Source organism: Misgurnus anguillicaudatus, chromosome 6, assembly GCF_027580225.2.
Source record: "Misgurnus anguillicaudatus chromosome 6, ASM2758022v2, whole genome shotgun sequence".
NCBI lineage: Eukaryota > Metazoa > Chordata > Actinopteri > Cypriniformes > Cobitidae > Misgurnus > Misgurnus anguillicaudatus.
The window spans coordinates 1,925,090-1,950,428 of record NC_073342.2 but is presented as its reverse complement, the minus strand read 5'-3'; the positions used below and the strand labels follow the sequence as shown (position 1 = coordinate 1,950,428).

The window sequence follows — 25,339 nt, the reverse complement described above, 5'->3', positions numbered from 1 at the left end:
TATAGTTTATTATATGGTAGTGTAAAATATTAACAGTAAATCACTTCACAGTGTAATACTGCATTAGTTATGAAATCAGATGGCTGTACTTTTAGGTCTTAGTGGTTGAGCAATGACAGACATTATAAGCTCTGTATTTGTAACTATTAACTCAGATTCAGAGAAATGTACATGTTTATACTCTAAGCTGTGTTGTCACTAATGTAGTTTCTAGCGATGCATGATAAATATCATGCGCATCTCGTCAGTGAAGCCGGTTCCTTGATTAGTAGTAAATTGCCATCACCTGCTTTCAGATGGAGCAGCACTCACCACACAAAGCCGAGGTCAACTGACAAGCTGGGCCATATCGCATGTATCGCAGGAGATGCGTCCTCGATAATTAATGCGAAATTGCCCCAATTGTCAGTGAACTAAGGCTTTGTGTAGTAAATGCCGCTCCATCTGAAAGCAGGTGATGGCGATCATGGAACCAGCTTCACTGACGAGATGTGCAATGACAATCACATGCGATATATTGCAACCCAATATCACGCAAATACGTGACTATTTCACGTATGGACCAACGTGAAAATGTCACGTTTTGCCGGTTTTGAACGTGAGCATGTTTGTGTCACTTTCACGTTTTGGTTACTCAACTTTTTTGTCCTAATTTCTTACCATTGTCGCTTCGGGGTTAGGGTTAGATTTACATAAAATGACATCCTTACCTAAACAAACTCTAACCCCAACGTCAGGCGACAATTGGTTAAAGTTTAGAAAATATAAAAGAATAAGTCTTGTATCTTTTTTTTATAAACCAATACTTAAAGTGACAAATACTTAAAGTGACATATAACACAAGCACCAAATCTAACCCTAAACCGAAGCGAAAATGGTTTGAAAATAGGACAAAAAAGTTGAGTAACCAAAACGTGAAAGTGACACAAACAGAAAACGTGACATGCTCACGTTCAAAACCGGCAAAACGTGACATTTTCACGTTGGCCCATACGTGAAATAGTCACGTATTTGCGTGATATAGGGTTGTATATTGTGCATCCCTAGTAGAATCTGCTTAAAATAAGATGCGACTGTAAAGTTCTCACATACAATGGGATGCTCTCTGGGATTGGAGTGCCTTCTGGTACTGGGGCGACAATCCAGAATTTGGGATTGTAGACAATACTATATAGACATTAAAAACAAAAGGAGTGAAAAATGACAAGTTATTTAAGGTAAGAAAGGACACATTAATGAATGAATAACACCATAACTGTACAATTACAAAAAATCCTCTTTAGGTGTATGACAATACACAAGAAAACAATACTCTGCCTGTTTCGGTTGTCTGGAAGATGGCTGTTCATTATGTCACCCTGCAAAACAAATTACACCTTGCATGTAATTTCATTAAGTACAATAAACATACACATGCACAATGTATTTAAAAAAAAACATAGTAGTGTAAAATATTAAAATAAATCACTTTTTATATCAAAGTTTTGGGATATTATGTTGACATTCAGGCAAAACGCTGATGGAATAAATGTTTACCTATAAATGAGAATGACATTATAAAGTCAAAAGTGTATGCACTTTGGAGCCAAGCTACGTGTTTGTATAGTGTGGGAATGCACCAAAAAAATAACAAAAAGCATCAGTAGCACGTACGTCTCATAGTGTCACAGCTTATTCTAGGGTATAGATGAATCACACCATCTTGATACCGATGTTTACTGTCATGAAGTGTGCCATCACCTGTGTAAACAAAATACACCAAAACAATTTATATACATTTTTGAGTTTCATATCGAAATATATAAAAGTCCTTTTTGAAAGCATGATTCTTTTTCAAAGTAAAGCAAAGCAGTCAAAAACTTACAACTTAATGTAGGGTAGACAAAGTCAGGGGTCGGGCACGTCTCATCCAAGTGTGTTGGACACAAAACTTGATCTTTAGCACAAACAAGAAGATATGACACATTAGAACATTAACAAATATATAGACTGACTGTTTAAGCCATATCTACAGTTCGCCATACCTTCTTTTTTTATTGTTTGTGGAATGTGCAACATCTTCATTTGGTTTGTGTTGACCACCTTCAACTGTAAATAAAATGAAATTGTAATTACTGATATTAACCCCACAAATACCAACTCCTATGTGTTTAAGTGTATAAAACTGAGGCATTTACCTGGCTTTTAACAGCTTGTTTATTTTTATTTGGATTAGGTTCTGCTCTTCCTTTGTACAAAACAAAAGCAAAGGAAGTTAATCAAACACTTATGCTGAGCTTTTAATACAGAACAGTATTTAACATTTTACATGTGCAATGTGTAGGCAATCAAATCATTCCATCATGCCAAATAACTTTTCTCTTTCAGATGTTTTAATTTCTGAAAGAAATTCTCAAAGGCTACATAAATAAGCTAAAGTAATAACTTTGACTGTACCATTAAACATACTTTATACTATGGTATAACATGTGTAAGTTCAAAGTACCTTTTAGCCTATTAGCTAATTTTAGCCATACTCAGTGTGGACAATTCTGGCAATGTTTATTTTGGTTCATTTGTGTCAAACAATTAAAACTTAAGCACGTTAATCAAATAATACAAAATGTACTTGCCCAACAGTAGATTTTATATAATATATAGACAAAACTCCTTAGTAAATTCCCCCTCTCCTCGTGGTTGCATGCCGAGGATTTTTTATGTCATGATGGACTATAAATGCACCTGTAAAAGACATGCATCCAATTCACATCAGGGTATATATTGAAGTACACGTAGCTAAAAGTCAAAGTAACAATTATACATGTAACCCCATAGAACTATAGACATGTACAAATGTATCAGAATGCATTTTTATGACATGTTTTTTTTTTTTACATATTTTCACCGATTTATGCCGTCATACCGCGACTATTTTTGGCCAGGGACACGACGTTGCCGTTGGACCAATGTTTGCTGGGTAACTAGAAAAATGTATACATTTCTATTTTTCTTTTTTCATTTTATAAATGTAAACGATAAATGAAAATTCGATTTGTTTTTTCATTTTTGGTTTTTAATTTTAAAACGAATATGGAATGGACGGAAGATACCCTGATTCACAACGCGTGTCAGACGAACATTTGGAAACCCAAACAAAACAGCACACACAGTAAAAGACAGAATATAATGCATGCACATTGCACCGTGAAAGCTTTAGCCAGAAACCTTTATGCTGATATTACTCAAACAGAAGCTGCATCCTCCGCAGGTCGCATATGCAGGATGCATACAGTACGTCATCAAGCCTGCTTTATTTCAGTAAATTGAGCATTACATTCGCAAGTCATAAGCATATTACAACAATTAACTAAATATAAATACAGCTATGATTAACTAAATATAATAGTGTAAAACTTTATAATTGTTAATATTCTGTAACAAGACAGTCTTTATGACGTATGCAGTTTACAAATGCGACCTCCTATGCAGCCTTTTGTTTAAGGAACCTCCAAGAGAAAGGTTCATTTATCAAATGTTATTTTAAAGTATTAAAAACATCGTTGTTTTAGAATTTTTCGAAACGAATTGGTTGGTAATTACTTCACGATAGCTGATAGCGGGATGGGGCAAACTGTTCTAGGATTTCATTCTTATGGGGGCTTAGCCCTCAGTGATTATGTGAAGAGAGCATTGTGATGCCTTTTTGCAAATTGGGACCAGTATTATTATATTAATAAATTCATGTAGGCTACATATACATTACTCTTCTATATAGTTCCAAGCCCTTATTATTATTAACCTAATAAAAATAAATAAAAATTCTCTTGAACAGATATAAAAGGTATAAAAAGTTATTTATTACTATTATTTATTATTGTGTATCTTGAATTCAAGTTCATGTATACTATATATATTCAAAGTTTAATGAATACTAACAATTTATATGAGAATTTATATTTATACGAGTCAGACTGTACTTTTCGGTATACATTATAAATCAGTTTTACTTTCCAGATGTATCATGCATGCTTCTAGCATGCATAACCAGATTCATAAACTTACTAACAACAACCTGCAGTGATTCTAAATATGACTGTAATAAATCATACATGACCCCTTTAGTTTCTGATCAGAAAATAAAAGCTGTTATGTTTTAAAACAACATAAGGGTAAGTAAATAATGGAATGATGTTAATTTTAGGGGCTAATAATAATAACATTTATCATGACTATGAAACTGCAACAATCACTTTATCATCTCTTAACGTTACCTGTCACTGACCTCTTCAGTCTCTCCAACTCTTTCTCCACCTGTTTTCTCTCCTTTCCAGCATTTAAAAAACGTTATATATCCATCTATAAAAGCAAACAAGTCACTGAATGTTGTTTATAGTCTATCTTATTTGTGGGTTTAATTTCGTGGGTTAAACTCATATGACATATTTCTCAATTGCACATTCGATAACTTAGCATCATATTATTCACAGCTGGTATTACTGTTAACTATAAAAAGGTAAAAATATAGACCTTGTAGTATTGCAAAATGTGTCATGACAACGGCAAACTTTAAACGGCACGGCTTCAGTATGCAAAGCAGTTTTGAATTATAAACGGGGGATAACTATTATTATCTCATTTAAGACGGCAAATATCCTTATATATTTTGTAGACATGACTGCACTCATACAGGTTAGCAAACAAATTAAAACATTAGCGAAAATACCTTCTGAGCTTCCACGCTGGATATTTTATGAAACAATTCCCTCTGTGTGACCTGAAGCACAGGCGCTCGAGCTCTCCTCCACTGACGGTTACGACGCATGCGCAGAACAGCAAAGCTAATCAAATGCCTTATAAACTCGTAATTTTTTTCTAAATGTCCTGCATTCTGCGTTTTTTTTAAATAATTATCTTCGAATAAATAGTTTTTACAAATGAATAAAACTTCAGAAAAATATATTTGATAGTTTGGTAGAAATATTAAGACTAATTTTAGGGGGGCTAAGATGACGGCAGGGTGGCTGGAGCCCCACTTAAAAGGGTCTAGAACCGCCCCTGGGGCAAACTAAAACTTAAAGCAGAAACTTGCAGTCCCATAACACTATATTCACCATAATCACACCATTGCCAACTAAATATAGTATTAAAAAATCAATATACGTACCCATGTTGCCATCCATTATGTGTGCCAGTGCCGTTTTTTCCCACGATGTTCGCAATTTTTTTTCTTCCCAGGATGGCAATACAGCTTGGACCATTGCACTTGGATAGTGGACAGTTGCTAATGTATTCTTTTTAGTTATGTGGTAAATCTTCCATTTTAAGACAAGCCTATTACTTTGTTAGTGAATTAATCATTTTTGTGTAGGCTACGTGCAAGTGTTCCATTGTAAGATTTAACAAATCAGGATTTAATAACGAAATATGGCAATGGGCACCCCCACAAAAGTTTCATTTGCTCTATTCCAACGGTTTCTGGCTATAATCCGTGGTACGGATGAGGGCCAGATCAGCATAACGTCTCTCAAACGGACGGACCTCACTCACTTCGCGCGTTCGGCTCTGTTCAGTAAACCAGAGTGGAACACACAAGTTTGGAGGTGGTTTGGGTCAATATTACAGATGTGGGCCACATCAGTGAACTGACTTTCTGGAAGCTTTGGTTCTTATGTGGTAAGTGGATCTGGCCCAAATCTGCTGACTGTAGAAAAACAGCACTGAAAAGTCTAACTGGCACATCTACTGAGCCAATAGCTTAAATTCCAGCCTTAGTGTAGAAATGAAGTGGCCATGGGCACATAGTGCACCCTCATGTTTCTAAATTTGTGCCATTACAAAATACTTTTATTCTACAGCAGCCAGATAGTTGACTTCTCTGTTCAATTTATACCACCTGCTCCTTCTGCCCATATCCGTATCACAGGTTTGGGCCAAATTAGTGTTTTGTATTTTAAACGCATCTCCTGATTTCCGGTTGAGTTGCGGAAAACGGACCTGGGACAAATCTGTAAATCGATGAAAAAACAGCTTTGCTAGCAGAGCTGAAATCTTATCAGGTGCAGATCTGGCCCACAGTCAGATACCGTATGTCCGCTACAGACGGATGTAAACGCTTTCATGCGGATCCGGCCCAAGGGGAATTGCTATCTGGGTATCGGTTTGCCTGCGCAATATGGTTTTAGGCGATTGATTTTATGCTGCAAATGTGCATTTTGCACAAGCGTGCGGCGCATAAACGGTTACAATCATTATTGATGCGGTGACCAAACATTTTCGTGGAGCGGAAAGCCTTCTGAATCGGTGTATCACGACTTTTCTCTCTCTTTTTATATAGATATATTTGGTATACAATAAAATGACATATTTACAGGGCTGTATTTGCTGTGTGTTTAAAACATGCCTTAATTAACGTAGATATTTTATTATTTTCGATCACGCACAGTTGGTCATTCCCCCTCACGTCTATAAGCTGACGTTGAGGGTACCCCCCAATTCGTCGCTTGACAACGTAGAAGGGTCGTCCGATATTTGAATCCAAATCCCTCATCTTTGGATTTTGACGTAATGGGGGTATTCATGCCTGCGCTGCAAAGTATGTTTTAGGCGATTGATTTTATTGTTCAAATGTGTATTTTGCAGTAGCGTGCGGCTGTTAATTCATTGGTGCGGTCACTACATTTTCGTGGGGCAGAATCCCTTGTCTGAAGCGGGATCACGAATTTCTCTCTCTTTAAGTTTCTCTTTAAATATATATTGTTCTACATTAAAATGACATGTTTACAGGACTGTATATTTGCTGTATGTTTAATTAAGATATACCCAAGGCAGTTCGTGTAATTTAATCGATTCGTGTCCATGGACACGATTTTCCCCTTTTTTCGTGCCAGTCAGAACGACTTTCAATCTAATGTATTTCAATAGGAAGTATTTTTCGTGCCTGCACCACGTTTTTTTGTCCTATTATTTTTTTCGTGTTTATGAGCACGAATTTAATCTAATGTATCGCAATAGTATATACCAGGGATTGTTTTACTTTATTTGTCATTAATTGATTACACTTTAAGCGCTACTTTACTCAACATTTAATCAGGAGATGTTTATCCTATAATATTGATTTTTTTGATCGGTTTCGTGTGTCAAATACAAGAATTAATACTACAGTACCCATGAGCCTTATCGACATCTACTATGGTGAAGGCACCAGCTAAAACTACATGTGGGCCCGCTGCAGATCACAATATTTTCTCAACACATGAATACTAACGTGTGCTTGATAATTCAACAATACGATGTTATGGCCATCAATTTTGATTGTTTCTACTTTGATTGTAAAAAAAATAATAAGTCAGTTTCGGACGCCTGCATTTCCCAGAATCCTCTCTGCCTTCGTTGCTATGGAATCTGAGCCAGTCCTCTTTGCTATTGGGTGATTTCTTCTTCGGTACTCGTAATTGACAGGGATTCTCTCATACGCGAAAATCATTGTCCAGGTAAGTCACGATGCTTTCGTTTAAAGTTCACTATTTGTTTAAATGTTATAATTCACGCCTTTCTTTTGGCATTACGCTGACATTGCCATAGCCGTACGAAAATTAACCATGTTTTTGTGGTAAAAGTGTAGTAACTACGGTTTGTGTATCGATTATTTGCAAAATGGTTTTACTAAACCAAACATGGTTTAACTTTTTTTTTTCAAATTCATGGTTCTTTCTTAACTTGCAACCTATCTCTATATATACTGCATCTGTTGTACCTGTCTGTCCAGCTGTGTGTTTGTCTTTCTGTCTTTGTCTGCTTTGCAATGGCCACCAGATATACCCCTCACAAACAGGATCCCCACTACCAAGAGGGGAGGCTCATGGCTCTTGAGCTGAACCATGACCACATTCTAGCTGAAGCCAAGGTTAGAGTTTTTATTTACCTGTTAGTTTATACTTAAACATAATGGATGTGTGACAACTTAAAATAAAAATGATAAATATGGAAAAGAGATGAGTGTTGAAGATTTAATACGGTATATTGTAATAGCAACTTATTTAGCAACTAACATCCTATAATGTTCCGTGGCATGTTTTAATAAGGTAATATATTTTGGAAAAGAGAGGTTTCATCCCCTGAGTTTCAGAGACTTGGAGAATCTATGCCAAGGCTCATTTAGGTGTTTCAATACTTATGCTGTGTTTCCTTTAGTTGTTGCATGTTTTTCACGTCCTGTACCTTTATTAGTCTTACAAGAAATATTCACTTCAACACACACAGAGCAGCTGTGGAGACGAAATGTTTATGCCCTAGAAGAGACCCTTCACAGACCTCTAAAAGGATCTTTGTTGGCTGGGGCAAGCCGAGGGGGAGGCAAGGAGGGTGACGCCAAGCCTCAGCTACAGGGTATATCTGAATTATTTCAGATTTGTAGGAATTTAAATGTAAATGGTGGACCAAATCAAATTACGGAATAACATTGTAATTGTATTTGAGTATTAACAGTTTAAAACATTTAAATATGACAAAACAAATAAGAAATAGAGTATAACACTTAAGTATACTATCATGTCAAGTACTTCGTTATGTCTTTACCAAACCCTTAACAGAAATACATCTGATTTCATAAACAGTTCTGTATATATGTTGAAAAAGATCATGTATGTAGTGATAGCCTAACCTGTTCTGTGTACTGTTGCAGTCACTTTTACAGGTTGAGTGCTTCCTGTCATCCAGTGTGGAGATTTCACCTAACTGTACCCTCAGCAAAACTAAATCCTCATGAGGAATTTGGTAAATCGCATTGATTAATTTGAGCTTAATATTATTTAGTCAATAATAATAAAGTTTAATTACTTAAAGTATGCTTGCTAAGAATTAATGCACAGTGCCCTGCTTTATGGTTTAAGATGCATGTTTTTGGGGGGGATTTGAGAAACCAGATAAAAACACATTTAAGAGAAAATTAAATCTAGGACCTTCTTGCTGTGAGGTGATAGTGCTAAACATTGAGCCACTAAGCAATCCTATACAAAAAAATCAAACCTAGAATCCAACTAAATCTTGAATAGTTTGGTTTAGTGTATTATTTTTATATGAGTTATTCACCTAGAATAATGTTAATTTATTTTTCTCCCTAGGTGCAGAGAGTGGTTCTGTGGGGACCGTGATGTATTACGTCACAAAAAACAGCCACTCCACAATAGGGAATGTGTAATTAATAGTTTTTTTGTAGCCATCCGTCCAACCAAATGCATCATTAAAGGGGAAGATGGATATTGCACTCAACACAAGATATGTTCTCAAAAAAGCCCTAATTTTGATGTTTTTATGTGTCTGCAGCCAGTAACAGGTAATCTAAACTAGTGGTTTTCTTTCTTTTTGGCAGTCGGCAAGATGACATACCACTGTTGTAAACGCACAAACGTAATAATGCTTTCAGGCAAACCAATCATTTTAATTACCATCAATGGTAAAACCAATTCACAGTTTAGATTTCCATTTTAGATTTGATGTTTTTCACACTATGTTTTGATGTTTTCAATGCTGTGGCATTGTACTTTCCAGTAGAGTCAAAGTGCATTGTATAGCACATTACAATCCAAGTAGGGCATCGTGAGCAAGGCCTGTTGTGGGAGTCTAAACGGGGGTCAACTGCATGCAATTTATGTTTAGTTATTATTTATTTATTTTGTGATTTTAGATATGTTCATCATTCATCAGTTCTCACTTCCCTGGACTTCAACCTTGCTACACACATGGTATCGTTATTAATCGAAACAAAGACAGATATCTTTATATTTTTGTTCTCTGCAGACAAACAAAAAATGTTAGCTGTTGCAAAGCAATTTGGTGAGTTAGCAAATGATACTACTCGAGGAGTTAGGCAGAAGGAGTGCTATACTGGGATTATAGAAACTTATAAGATGTCTCTTAAACATTCACAATGTGCAGAATGAACTAACTGTTTTAAAATAGTATGTGGTAAATGTTTTTTTTCCAAGGGCGTTTTGACTTGCCTCAGCCACTGTATGTCTGTTAAACATGCAAACAGCAAAGGACCCCAGACCTGAAAGACCTTCTGAGGAGTGGATATTGGCCAGCTTCAATAAACAACACAACACTTTACACACTGGACCTCCTGATCTCCTTTCAAGAACTCAAGGTCATCTCTCCAAGATTTTCCAGACAAGCCTTCGGAAAGCTGCTGGAGCATTGCACGAAGTGTGGAAGAAGAGTAAGTGTAAATGTTATCATTTTATTCAAAACTCCATAAGCAGACAATATCACAATTACTATTTCATTCTATATATCTTCCAGTTTGGATATATCAACGGCGATGCACTGCAATGCAGCTTCTTGGAGTTTTCATACGCTTCATTTGAATCAGACCAGCTCTGGTGTGGTGCTCCTTTCACCTGCCCAGCCTGAACGCTAGAATTGTTGGCTGCTTCAGCAGATCGAAACAGAAAGCTATATCGCTTTTGCCGAAACAGAAGGTGGTCTTTATTCCAGTATTTTTATTGGTTTATTTATTTACTTTAATTGATGGATTTCCTATTTTTCTTTCTTAGCTCTGGTGTTCCTGTTTTTTGTTTTCTTTTTTGAGGGGCCTTTTGTGGCTGAAGACAGTGCGGTGTCTAGATTTGTCAACACCATACAAAAAGCACTGAAAATGCAAGTTTTAATCATAACTTGACAAAATAGTTGTTACACAAAAAATCTTGTTCGGAGTTGATTTCTACTTTTGCCTACCAAGTACTCCTAAATCAAATTAGGAATAAATGCCATATACTGTATTGTATGACACCATCACTTTAATTTGATTTGTTGTGTTTGTTGTGTGTTTCATAGACTGTGGCTTGCAAATATTGGCCATACTTGAAGAAAGTTGCTAGTGTCCTTCCTGATCTTCAGGAGCTGACCTCAATGAAACCTTTCCTTAATGTCATGCATGCTTGAGCCACGCTACAACGTGTGAGGTATGTATAATATTTTTGCTTCATACGTACATGTGTAATGTACATTCATAAGAAATAGAAGTTAATGGCTTGACTACACTATTTAGATTCTTTTTGGCATAACCATTTCTTGTACAGGTTGTAAAAGCCCTTTGAGGACAAATGTGATATTGGGCTATATAAATAAAATGTATTTGAATTGAATTAGTCTTGAATTCTTAAATTAGTCTTCCACCATTTATTCACAGATTAAATGAAGTGGTAGGAACCAGGAAGGAACAGGGACAACCACCGGTGAGTGGAGCAAGTGAACAGCTACCTTTCACGTTGTGCCCGTACAACCAAATATATGTCCAAAGCAGGTGATCAGAGTGTTTGTTATATTTTTGCATACTTTTTTATTTGGAGCATCATACCCTCATTATTTTCTTTCAACGGCAGGGGTGGACATGCTTACATTGCATGCAATGGGCTGGAACCATAAAAAAGTATCTCTCTACATCAGGCACTTTCCACAATATATGTGAACACACCTGCCTCAAAGTATCTAGTCTGCCTAGTAAGACCTTGATTAGCTGGATCAGGTGTGTTTGATTAGGGTTGGAATAAAACTCTGCAGAGACACCGGCCCTCCAGGAGCAGGAGTGGACACCCCTGTCCTAAGACCTGGTGTGTCCACATACATGGATATCACATTTTTTTGTTGTTTGCATCATAATACTTTATTCTGTGTAACTGGAACCTGGTACACAAACGTGAACAATAACACTGCTTCATTTTCAAAAAAAAAAAATTTGGTTAATATATATATTGTTTTTTCCTAACCCCAAATAGCTGGAAGAAATCTAAAATGCAAGCCAAACCAAAGCTCGGGTCTTAGAAGGTTAAACAGTTGGTGACATCTCCTGCCACCATAAACAAGCCAACTTCATCTCACCATCAAATGTTATTGCACATTTATGTTGTGTTTATGTTTATTATAGTTTCTTTGCAGGAACCATACATATCAAGTAAAGTTGTTTAAACCATTAAAATGGCTTTTATATACAAATGTATCCTCTGAAATGTTTGTGTGTTGTTTAAACAGTGAATTTGCTTTCATTATCACTTCTACAGAGACATCAGAAACATCTCATGCCAGTCAAGACACCACACACAGAGAACTTCAGCAGTCAATTGAGGGGCTTTATCTTAGTGTGATGCTGCGCAAGCAAACTCTCTACTGTCAGAATGGTATAACTATTATAATTTAATAGCTTGATAAATTCTAAAAGCTAATGTATGCATCCTACTTTCCAACAACAATTACATGGAATTAGCATTTAATTCTGAATTCTGTTCTTGAAATGTCTAGTCTGTAGGATTTATGTAGCTGTAACATTTTAGCTTCCTCCCCTAAATGGATCTTTCAGTTACCTCTTTGTCAATCTAAATTGTAATTTTCGCATAAAATTCAATTGCTGCTTTCCCTTTTGCTTGTAACATTTTTTCTTGGTGAACAGTTCACAAACCCCTGTACATGTCTTTCTAGACAGCAGCAAGCTTTGCCACCGCCTTCGAAGAAAGCTGGCAGAGGACAAAAAGCTCCTTCTTCAGGAGATACAGAACTACAATGATCTTGTACTAGACTCTGCCACAAACATTGACCTAGCTGTGGTGGAGCATTCCCTTACTGGAGAGAGCAGTGTGTCTCAGATATGACCGTGGGACCTTCATGGCAGTGGTATGTCAAGAATTTATTTACAGTTTTGCTTTATAGAGTATTCTGAACAAAAGCATGCAACATAGTCAGTGTTAAAATATTCATTTAATTTATTGGTGTTTGCTTATTATGTATCAGTTTGTAAAAAGTATGCATAATGCGATTATGCAATATTGTCTCAAATTAACATATAACTGTTATTGATTCTTAGCAAACATTTCAGTCAAGAAACGATTGCATGACCAAGTGATGTTGACAATGTGACTGCAAGAATAAAGGGGCATTGTGGTGTTGGAGATGGCACGACACTGGACATGGTTGCAGAGCCTTGCAGTGGCTCTCCAGAACAAGATGGCTGAGGAGGGTAAGTTAAATAAAAATCCTGTCAATTCAAAGTTTGAATAAAGAAGTCACCCTCAGTCTCTGAACTTGGATGGAGTAGAACGGTTATTGCTCTGTTTACCATGGACATTTGGCTTGTACATAATAAAATAGGCATTATAGTTGTTGTTCACAACAAATACGGCTTTGCTAGACTGTGATTTAGGTAGTACTAGTTTAACACAGTTAAATATTTAACACAATGCCAGTTTCTTTAACTCACAAAAGTGTTAAAGGGGTCATATTATGACATTTTTTATTGTGTAAAATAAATGTTTGGTGTCCCCAGAGTACATATGTGAAGTTTTAGCTTAAAATACCCCACAGATAATTTATTATAGCATGTGAAAATTGCCACTTTGTAAGTGCGAGCAAAAATGTGCCATTTTGGAGTGTGTGCTTTAAAGGAAACAGCCAACATCTAAACCTGGGTTAATAAAATAACACATAACACAGAGATGGTGATAGAGACAATAAAGTAAAAGATTGCAGATCTTCATCAGTGTTACTTTTTAACGCACTTTAATATTGGGACACTATATATATAAATATAACCCAGCAGTGTTCGTTTAACTAGGGTTCAAGGACAACAAACACAAAAAGTTTATAAAAGTTAATTACAGTTAAAATCGAAGCATTAAAAATGAGTTTAAATAATTTAGTTTCACTAAATGATAGGCGACCAGCCCAAACGGAAGACTGAAATGTGTGGGTGGACTGTAATTGCATCTCTAACTGTACGTTCACAACGCTGATGGAGACTGTTAAAAAAACACTCTGGCTGCCCTGCAAACAACGCTATAGAAAAAGAGTAGCGGACACTCGAATACGTTCTACAGAATAATTTTCCACCTTCTGATTGGTTGCCGCCGAATGTTTTCTCTGACTTCCGGCCACATTAACGCTCTCGTCGGTGGCGGTGTGAACGTATAGTAAGGAAACTGGTATTATTAACTCTGTCAATTAACTCCAAATCTGAACAACAATTTACTCTGAATATGTTAAATTTGCTCTTTAGGTGTTCAATTCAACTCAGAAATGTTTAACACTGAAATTTTTACTGTCCAATTTTGCTGTGTACCGGTACTTAAGCACAACTATATTGAAGAAGAAAACGGTTAACCAAAAGGGCCTATCAGACATTGGCTGAAACACAAAATGCTTTTTTCTGCTTTTGGTCTTTCTGTTACCTCAGTGATCCATCATGTTGCCTCGGTTTATACAGAGTCATCTAGCCGGGTACCATTGCAACAATGCACAGAAAAATGACAGCCATTCTTGTATGTAGATTTAAATGGGTGACATTTTTTTACTCTATTGAAGTTCTTTGGCCTCAAAAAGCAAAATTAATACCAAGTTAGTTTGTCTTTAATGTAATCTCTTTTGTATTTTAGACAAGGGAAATGAAGGACTTTGCTGTCTCTTAAGAAGATCGTCAGTGGTGTCAGAAGGGTTGCAAGTCGTCCTTCAACAATACAAGACTGCATTAGGTCTTGAGGTCTCTGTCCTTCTACATGTTGAAGAAGAAGATCTGACCTCAGCAGTCCAGATACCAGCGAGGATGAAAACATAATTTAGGTATTTTATTTATTTATTTATTTGTATGTATGTTTGTTCTCAAAAATTGACCAGAGGCTATTCCATCAAAGTGGATAAAGGAAAAGATTTTTGATAAGTCTCACAAATTTAAGTGGGAGTTCTGTTCCATTACTGTGGCTTAAGCCCAGTTCAGATCAAAGATTCACAACAAGACAAAGCTGTTTTAAAAGTTAACAGGGGGAAGTTGCAGCAACATGAACTGGCTCGTCTCACCTCTACTCAAGCCAGCTTTTGGGGTTGCTGCATCACAGCTTGTCAATTTGCCAGCTGCTGGTTTTAGAAGGTTTCAACACATAGTCAGCTTGTAACAGAGTCAACTGGTCAAGTCACTATTCAACTAAGTCAACTATTGGCTGGTTCAAGTTTTGGACGAAAGAAAGTGGGGAACAATTTGTTTATTTGTTTGAGGAACAGCTGTGTCTGTTTGCCTAAAAACGTAAAATGTACTTAACTCTTCAGGGCACCTTATGTGCACGAGCACACTATATACCTATTCTGGCTCGGTTAAAGTCAACATGGACTTGTTATTGCTATATTACACTGACTTTCACTGTAGGCTCAAGCCATTTCACTGACAATGTTAATTTAAGCAAGGCTTTTTCAAGTGAGCACAGCTTTCCTTAGCTGCATTGATGGAATTTCCCCATTATTTTTACATGAAATCACATTTTTGTGTAATTAATAATGCTTTACACACCTAAAACAGCTGAACTTAACCTTCTTTTCCTACCTCTTGCTTTCCCAGATAGAAACTGCACAAAGGACTGCGTTTAAGGAAATGGACTTGGCATATATCTGTGTAGTGTTAGTATGCTAACTACATTAAAATCTGTATGCATCCTATATTGTTAAAATGTTCAACCTGTGTCTAGATTATCAAGCATGTTATTTAGCACGTTGATGCTCCTTAAATATGCACAAACATCTCAATATAGGTGCAAGAATCGTATGATATTATCAGATGTAATAATTGAACTGATGTTATATTTGGCTAGTGTATTCATAATTTGTGTATTTAAAGTTGCTAATGGGCATTGTTAGCCACATCACAAACTCAATGTTAAAACACTGCTTATTGTGCCTTATTGTGTTTATGTACTTGCATTGGTGCAGTAATATTGATGTAATGCAGTAAGGTCATTGGTGTGTTTTACAATGGCTTTGAACAAAGCTCAACCAATCAGAATAATCATTGATAATAAAGTAAAAGTTTTATAACGGGTAAGTTGATATGAAATATTGTAAGCACATTCATCAGGATGACTTTGCTGACCTTGTGACCTTTATTACCACATTTAGGCCAAAATGTGAAAACTCTACTTGATTGAGTGTATTATAGGATATAACTGTTGTGCACCATTGAAGATAAACATCATAAATTCTTTCTTAAAGATGGATAATTTGTTGGCCATGTGTCTGTCACTATCAGTTCTGTTCTTATAAGCTTATTGTACATTAAGCACTATAGTATGCAAAAGAAAAATACACTACATTTATATTTTATGATTATACTTATATTGTGTATTACTACAACTTTATTCCCCTGTTCTGCTGGTTGTTTTCAAGTGAACTTCACAGTCTAGTGTTATTAAATTCAGACTTATGGCTTGATTGACAAATTTGCATTTCATGTATTTTCACTGCTTTTATTGTGAAAGACAAAAAATAAAGTGTTTCTAAATATGAGCATATTATGTTTTTACTTGTTCATACATTGTTAGTTAAAAACAAAATGTGATTATGCGTATTTATATGGGCGATCTTGGTTAATTTGACAACAGACTGCATTATATAATAAATGCATTACTTTAAAGCAGGGGTGGGCATTCCTGGTCCTGGAGGGCTACTGTCCTGCAAAGTTTAGCGCCAACCTTAATCAAACCTTTGATTACAGCCTTTGATTAGGGTTTTTCAGGTGTGTTTGATTAAGGTTGGAGCTAAACTTTGCAGGACAGTAGCCCTCCAGGCCAGGAATGCCCACTCCTGCTTTAATGCATGCATTGGTCTCCAACAAGGTTGCCTTGTGAATTGTCAAAGCACACTACTAATAGCCTTAATTTAATTTTATTTATTAAACAGGACTATTTATTTATTACATATTTTTATATTAGCTTGGCATCTTTTATGTACGTTAACATTTTAAACTTTTATAAACCATTAACAAGTAAAATAAAATAAAAATCAAGTAAAACAAAAAAGTTTTTAGTAGACTATTTAAAAAAAGTGGCCCTGCAGAATTGTTTTATCCATTGTGGTAGCCCTTGCTCACAAAAAGGTTGGGGACCCATGCTTTAAGGCAGGGGTCAACAATCCTGCTCCTGATGGCTCGGTGTCTCTGCAGAGTTTAGCCCCAACCCTAATCAAATACACCTGAAGGGCTGGAGCTAAACTCTGCAAAGACACTAGCCCTCCAGGAGCAAGACTGGTGACCCTTCCTTTAAGGCATATATTTTACTTATCTTCAAACCGCTTGCTTTTGCTTATATTTGGTGATGTAATGATTCTAGCAGAAAGTGTTCTAGCAGTGGTAGAGCTCAAACTAGATCAGTAGGACCCACAGCTCTGCATATTTTGTATGTTTTCCTTAACTGACACACCCAGAACCCAGATCTGTTCATGGATCTCTCCCTTAATGAGCTGATGATCTAAATCAGTTTAGGGAGACATGCAAAATGTGCAGAGGAGTGGATCACCTGGGTTTCAGATCATCAGCTCTGAGATTATGGAGAGATCCATAAACAGAAATTGGTTTGTCAGTTAAGGTAGACCTAGAAATTATGCAGAGCCGTGGGTCACCTGGGACAAGATTGAAAACCACTGGTTAAGGCAGACAACATAGATCTTGGATGTCATTATCCAAATAAGGTAATAATTCAGGCCATGTCAAATAGTTTCTTTTCAAAGGGTCCTGTGAAGCTATGCATGCAAAGTCATGTCCAAGAAATTATGAGAATTGAAACTTTGTCACATGACTAAACATATTAAAGAACTCAAACTAATTTGGGCACTATTTCTACATAAAATAACTAAATAAAAATGAAGCTTTGTGTTTATTTGTGTATATAATAGGCCTTCGAAGTGCTCTCTGAAACTAGGCCAGGGACAGCTTGAATCAGTGAAAAAAAACATTTTATCATAGAGCTATACGAAATGCATCCTTGGAAAGGTCTTGACCTGGGGAGTAACATATGTGAGTGTAAAGATTCTACATGGCTCATGCTTTCTAAATTCTCACCCTTAAACCTTAACATTTTACCATTGTTGAAAGCTTATAATCCAGCAACAAGAATGTTTACAGATGTGAGACCAATAGTTATACACAGTTCTGGACCTCACTTATCACATGAGTATAGTCACTAATGGATACCATCCAAAAGTGCAGTACAAATAGCCCATAAGCAATTTTCACCCATTTAACAATTAGACTTTTAAAATCTGACAACACTAATGTTTTCCCCACGCCCTAAAACCCCTAGGAGTACCATCAGTTTTATATTACCACTTTCTTATTATGGTGAATATACCAATGTATTTAAAGACTACAATTCCCAGCAGAGACACGCCCTTGAACTTTTTACTAAGCATGCAAATCGGTGTCCATATTTGAAGTTCTTCAGACTTGAATTAGGGTTAGGGCTATAAAATGTATTTATACTATGCGTTTCAATAACCTACTACAGCTAAAACATACATTATACTATATAGCAAGGACGTCAGTTTATTGGTGATATTGTAGAGCGTTCAGCCTTCTCCAATGTGCTTATAAACTACAACATCCAGAGTAACGCGCCATAGAGCTTCGTACAAAGCGTACAAATCAGCCATAATACTTGTAGTTCTTCCGGTTTTCAGAGCGTGAATATGGTTATACGGATTTACTATTTATAAATCATCGATATTTTAGTTTAAACAGCCGAAACATAAATTATTATTTTGTATTTACATGTTCAGGTTGAAAAACACGGCAGTATGTCAGTTCATTCGGGTTAGTTTAGCTACTCTAGAACTGAATTCAAGGTCAATGTCGGCGGGTGTTACTGTACACTTCAAATAGCGATATTATATTAAACATTAAATACTTTCAAAAGGTATGTCTACTCTCCAGACAAAGGCTTTCAGTTCACAATAGTTGTTAACTAGTGACAAAAACGGTTTAATGCTAGTATATAATAGTGATCCAGATAAGTGGCCTATATTTATAAGTATTATCTCTAATTGGCATTTCAAAACCATCCACTTAAAACAACCTAAGGCAAAGTTATTTGTTCTACTTTTTCATAACCATGTCACCGTCATATTGTGTTTGGAATTAATATGATGTATGGAATAGTAAAAACAAAAAGGATTATCTTTTGCAATATTTGTGGTTCTTCACAAAGATACAGGTAAAAGAGACCAAACGCTTATTTATTGCTTATTTATTCACTAGAAGCTTAAAGAGTGATCAAACAAATGCATTATTGAGATGCACAACAAATTTAAATGATGCAGCCTTTAGCAAATTGACCACATGTAGGTGCAGAGAAATTCATGATATATAAAGGAATCCTCAATTGGAGTCTAAACACTGGTGGTGGTGGTGATGATGAAGAGGTGAATAGCAATGCTCAAGCTCCTGGTGAACACGCACTGGAAGGATACCTAGGAGCTTAAAGCAATGAGGACTGTCTGCAGATGGAAATGGGGTGAAAGAGAGTTGCATCGCTTTACCCTGAAATGACAACTGACTACAGCAGAGAGTAACATAAGATGAGAGTAAGATATGATTGGTTTTTAGGAAGTAACAACATAGAATAGCATAGTGCAGGGCTATTCAAATCTTACCCTGGAGGGCCAGAGCACTGCAGATTTTAGCTCAAACCCTGATCAAACACACCTGAGCAAGCTAATCAAGGTCTTCATGATCACTAGACAAACACAGGTGGTTAAGTTTGATTAGGGTTGGAGCTAAACTATGCAGTGCTCAGGTGAGGTGGCCTTTCTGTGTGGAGTTTACATGTTCTCCCTGTGTCAGCATGAATTTACTCCGGTTTCCTCCCAAAGGCCAAAAACATGCTAGTTAGGCAAATTGGAAATGTCAAATTGTCCCTCTCACCATGAAAATAGCCATAGATGCTGGAATGGCGTAAAGAATAAAGAAACTCCATGTGTCACATTTCTTGAATTTCTTGAACATTTCCACCTTTTACCACTACAGAAGCACAATACGACTTCAAATGCAGCACAGAAAAATGTAATAAATAGTCAGAAACCAAAATGGAATTTTAGTGTAATACAATTTTTATTTAATTATTTTAATTAATTTGGAGAGAATCCTTTGGCTGCCAGGGATGGGTCCAAATCTCATCACTAAAACAGAAGAGAAAGTGTGGAGCACAAATTATAACATGTCTTTTATAAATATAAGTTTCTTTTTTTGTCATTTGTGAAACAGTTCAGATAAGAAAATTATTGTAGCCAAATAAAAAAACAAACAAAGTTAAAGTGAATAAATAAATAAAAATAAATAAATAATGCATGCATTAATTGATAAAGCAAGCAAACAGAAGATTACATACCATACTGGACAGGGCTCCCAGTCCACCAAAATGTCTGCTTTCCCCTATTAAGGAAACAACAAAACAAAAAAAGCAAACACATGAATTTCATTTTTAGCATGATGTTTAGATTATGTTTGGCTATAGGCATTAAGTTTAAGTAACACAGTGGGTCAATGTTGATATTTACAGCATCTGATCATGGATTTTTCTGTTCCTTCTTAGCCTGCAATTCAAAAAGACTAAACACAGAAAGTATCTACATAACAATTATGATATCAATGTTATTTATTACCCACAAGGACGTATTTAAATCCTATATTAGACTCTGCATATGGTCTATATGCATTTCTTTTATGACTGTCTAACCTTTGTGACTGTTGTAAGTAGTTAGAGAAATAAGCAATAGAACTATAACAAATAACCAGGGGTAAAATAGCAATGTCAACACACTGATAAAAGCATCAATGTTTACGTACACTTACTCCTTTTAAGCTTTTTCAGGCATAAGCTTTGGTCCACCTGTAGGATAGAAGATTACAGTCCAGTCATATATCCACTAAGAAAAAACTCATTAATAAAAAAAGGACAAAATGCTTAGTTGTAATGTGTGTCTGGTACTAAACATGGGCATCAGAAACAAAAAAATGTGGGTGGGTCTAAAATATTTACTGGGGTAGATACCATTTTCTTGTATTCTGGTGCATTTTAATATTAAAAAAATGCTTTTATAACCTAAAAGCTTTGTTTAGCGTGTTGTGGAAGTGCATCATGCAAAGTAGTAAAAACAAAAACAACATGGAGTTTAATTTATAGGGACTCTAAATTAGACAAGCGAAACGGATTTGAGGAAGCAGCAACTAAAATGTGGAACGGAGTTGAATTTATTAAGGCATTACTCTAGTGCAGTTTTCTTCAACCCTGGTCCTGGAGGACCTCCTTCCAGAATGTTTTAGATGTCTCCTTAATCAACACACCTATTTTAACGTATCAGCTTGTTAGGAAGACATTCTGGAAGGAGGCTGATGAGTTGGTTCAGGTTTTTTAAATAAGGAGACATCTAAAACTTTCTGGAAGGGGATCCTCCAGGAGCAGGGTTGAAGAACACTGCTCTAGTGCAGTGGTTTTCAAACTGGGGGCCGCGAGATGGTGCCAGGGGGGCCCCAGTTTTATGTCATTTTATGAAATACATTAATTTATCATGAATTCTGTGTAATTAAACCTAAAAAAATAAGGCTACTAACCAAAAGCACTACTTTTTTGTATAATTAAATTTTTTTTTAAATAAAATGTTGAGTTTTAGAACAGTTTTTTGTCACAAATTTTCTTTGGGGGGCCGCGAAGGAATGCACCGTACACAAGGGGGGCCGCACGCTGAAAAAGTTTGGGAACCCCTGCTCTAGTGGAATAGACTTGATTGCCGGTGCCCTGACAAGTGAAAAGACTAAAGGTACATTCACATAAGCGATTTTGTCGCTCGTCTCTTCAAGAGGTCGTTTGGGGGTGTTTCTAAATCTGGTTGTCATAAACAAATGAGTAACGTCCACTCCAGTAACTGATAAGAGACGGATGACATGAACTTCACTGCTTGGCTCTCACTGGTAGTTGCTCCAGAAAATCGCTCATCACTTGCACAAAGTTAAACTGCATTCAGACTAGCAGTAGCAGTGTGACACGATTTCATTTATTTCAATGGAAGCTTGGTGACTTCTGGTGACCCGACTGACAATGGCCATTGGCTTCTGAATGGGTGTGTCAAATTTGAGACAAGGTTGAGAAAAGTTTAACTTTATACAAATGATGAGCTACTTTCTGAAGTGACTACCAATAAGAGCAAAGCAGTTGAGTTCCTGTCATCCATCTGTAGTCAGTTACTGGAGTGGACGTTAATCATTTGTTTATTACAACTAGATTTAGACACTCCCCTAACGACCTATTTGAAAGATACGAGCGCCACAGTAACAAAGTCACACGTAATATGTATGAGGCTTTAAACTTTTCTTAAATTTGTCGTTCGGCTGGACATGCCCAATCTGGTCGCCAAAGGTCACTGTCGCTCGTGTCATCGAGCTGGCATTGAAATTAATGAGATCGCGTCTCTCTGCGCTAGTCACTGCTAGTCTGAATGCAGCTATATGCACTAAGATTAAGATGCATTCTGGTCGATCGGATTACAAGTGGACTAGACTAAACACAGGTTTAAACAGTGTTCAAAACGTTTTGGGCTCATCCACTTTTGACCACATTCAGAGGTAGGCTTTTATTTTGTGAGCATGTAAAAGTTGTGCAAGCTTATTTCATCAATGGCTCTGAAATATCAGAGAAAGCTCTTACATAAACATGTACAAAACACTGTGCAGCATGTTTACTAACACCACAAGCAGCGGACTTTGACATAATATTAGTTTGCGTCAATTTAAACCCGCCAATTCTCCCGCTCACTTTTAAACGAAAGCAGAGGGACTCGCTCAGTTTCTCACAGTAATTAGGATGAAGTGGTCGAAAGTGGACAAAACAGATCAAGTCAACTCAAGGTTTATTTATATAGCACAGATTTAACACAAGTGTAGTGTGTTAATCCATCTGTAAAACAGATACATTTAAATACCACCAATAATTACTCTACAAACATTATTTACATACCTGGCTTTTTCTTTTTGCGACAGAGTGCAAGATTTGTGACTGTGGCTGACCATGTGTAGACACCTGTGGGTTTGAAGAAAGAAAATTACTCATTAACCAAATAAACCTTTAACTTCTTATTTCAAATACTGGACAATCACAACATCACTGTGCTGCAGTACATGTATAAGTGTGAAGTACATGTAGCCTATAGTTATTGTGATTTAAAGTTTTATGTTAAGTGTTTATAAACAAGGACATTAAGGATCTACTGTATATATGATACTTAACATCTTCTGTTACTGGATTTTTTAAAAAAAATAGCCTTTTGTTATGGGTGATCTATAAGCAATGTAACTGTGTTTCAGCTGGTGCAAAGAGTTTGCTTTACTTTTAAAAATGTCTATAGTGTATTGCATGTACAAAAAATGAAGCATGACCAAAATCAAATCTACTTTATGGTTGATCTGAGTGGCAAAATATTCTGGTGCGGCTGAACAGATTTATACAACGTTACATGTCATCTTGTAAATACAGATTAGTGCTGTCAATCTTCCTCTATTATTCCATTCAAAGTACATTTCATAGTTTTTTTAATATTCAAATTATCCCAATATATTGAAATGTACTTAAAATGTAGCCTAGTCACAGACCTGTAATAAGCACATCTAATCATTCAATTGTGTCTTTATGGAACAAGAAAAACTATGACCATATTTAACACCTACAGCTACAAGTATAAGTGTAATAATTGACTCCAGTCCTTTGAATTATTTGAAAATAATGTACACCTGCGTTGTAATACTTCACTTTGCATCATGCCACATTACCACCTTGAATGTGCATTATTTTTAATATTCAACTGCCCGTCATCAATTATTCCTAACGCAAAACACATATAAATAGTAATTTTGCACTTAAAAATGACAATCCACATTGTGTGTTTTTTGATGTCTTGATGACACATGACAAAGACACCTATTTTAATGTCAGAAAACCCTATAACATGATATGTTTGAGTTCATTTTCGCAACTTGATTTCATGCGTCCTGCAATGTGACCATTTCACATGCACACAATGCAATGTTGATGCTGAAAATATATCAGCCTTAACCTGAATAAAGCTCTATGGGAAAACACTGGACAACAGGTAGCGTTAAGGTAACCCATAGGTTAAGTACTTGAAACCCAGATATAAATGGCAACTCTTAAAATCTGTCTTAATTACCTTGGCCCTTCGTAGTGCTCGCCTGCTCCAGCTGCCCTTCCATAGTGTTCGCTGCCTCCACCTGTCCCTCTGTAGTAGTCGCCTGCTCCACCATGTTTGTCATCTCTTCCAGTTGTTTGCATTCTCCAGTGGGTCACAGGGTGTGAGGTGCAGTGTAACCAGCTGATCATAATGCCACTGGAATCCTGGGTCCAACCTGTGCAGGTTAAATCATATGGATGTTTTAAAACATAAGACTTTAAAGGGATAGTTGACAAAAAAATGAAAATTCTGTTATAATTTTTGATCCTCATGTTGTTCTAAACCTTTATGAATTGTATTTCTTCTGTTAAACACACTTTGTGTTCATTAGAAAAAAGAATCCTTTAACTATGGGATTGGGCTGTACCTCTTAAGTGTTTGAATCATATGGTCTAATTTTTCCAAATCAGATTTATTGCCACTTTAGATTAGAGCTGAGGTAACGATAGACTATTGGATGTGTTAGATATGTGCAAATCTATATTTGATTGATTCTATAGGACCATAACAAATACAATATATCTTTTGATCAGGAAAAAACAGAGTGCTTATATATTATCAATTCAAAGAATAACACCAAGTGTGATGTTTGTTTAAAGAAAAATGTATGCTTTATGCTTTCAAGTTAGCAGCAGCGTAAGTGTATGATGTCTCAAGCCAACATTTGATGGTTTCCTTTTTTTGTGTTATTTCTGCTAATGGTCCATCTGCATTGTAAGCTCTACATTTCATATACAAGAGTATAATGATATTCATTTTCATTTGATTCAGTAACTGAGTGACCTACAAAAGGACTTTACAAATTTAAATTGATGTGTGTCCCTACAAACAATTGTTTAAGTCAGTGTGCCTAAACATTAAAAATTATGTTGTATGTGGGCTGAAAACAAATAAAATATGGCTTCTACAAAAAAAAACATTCCAAACATAATAATTCCTAAGTTAACATAGTATGTATTCAGGTATATGCTTGAACCAAGTTAACTATGGGTACCAAATCCCATCCGCTTGTTTGTCTGACATCACACAGCACCGCTTCCGGGTCCAAAAGCTCTATCAGATGCTGAGGAAACAAACAGAAATACTGATATACAATCACAATTCTAACCTCTCTCTCTATGTGGACATCCCAGATGATTGTTCAATCATTACAATGGTAGTGCACAGTGTGAGGTTATAAAAACTTAGCTTAAATGCATGAAATCAATAAACTACCATGTTGTAAATGTCTGTTTAGATTTCACTCAAAATCAGTGAAGGCGTGGGCCTGGAAACGGTATCCTTACGTCACAAATTACCAAGTGGATTGAAGGCCAGTGTGCTGCCTGCA

At 36.2% G+C, this 25,339-nt stretch overlaps 3 long non-coding RNA genes across 9 annotated transcripts; 2 read left to right on the top strand and 1 right to left on the bottom strand.

Annotated features, from left to right (window-relative positions):
• Positions 1–6,137: 6,137 nt before the first annotated feature.
• On the top strand, positions 6,138–11,452 carry LOC129434388 (uncharacterized). 7 transcript variants are annotated; one of them, XR_012369880.1, is made up of 9 exons: positions 6,138–7,882; positions 8,239–8,364; positions 8,660–8,751; positions 9,099–10,195; positions 10,279–10,457; positions 10,533–10,635; positions 10,813–10,940; positions 11,168–11,281; positions 11,361–11,452. It is a non-coding gene; the product is annotated as an uncharacterized lncRNA (long non-coding RNA). The 7 variants fall into 7 exon arrangements; XR_012369875.1 differs by having other exon boundaries at positions 6,138–7,469; positions 7,745–7,882; positions 10,279–10,940; XR_012369876.1 differs by having other exon boundaries at positions 9,099–9,719; positions 9,963–10,195; positions 10,279–10,940.
• A 4-nt stretch (positions 11,453–11,456) lies between these two features.
• Positions 11,457–16,001, top strand: LOC141364228 (uncharacterized). Its single transcript, XR_012369881.1, has 5 exons — positions 11,457–12,152; positions 12,451–12,642; positions 12,833–12,985; positions 14,397–14,580; positions 15,347–16,001. It is a non-coding gene; the product is annotated as an uncharacterized lncRNA (long non-coding RNA).
• Positions 16,002–19,860: 3,859 nt separating this feature from the next.
• Positions 19,861–20,464, bottom strand: LOC141364227 (uncharacterized). Its single transcript, XR_012369873.1, has 2 exons — positions 20,160–20,464; positions 19,861–19,950 (listed from the first exon to the last, which is right to left on the bottom strand). It is a non-coding gene; the product is annotated as an uncharacterized lncRNA (long non-coding RNA).
• Between the last annotated feature and the right edge of the window lie 4,875 nt (positions 20,465–25,339).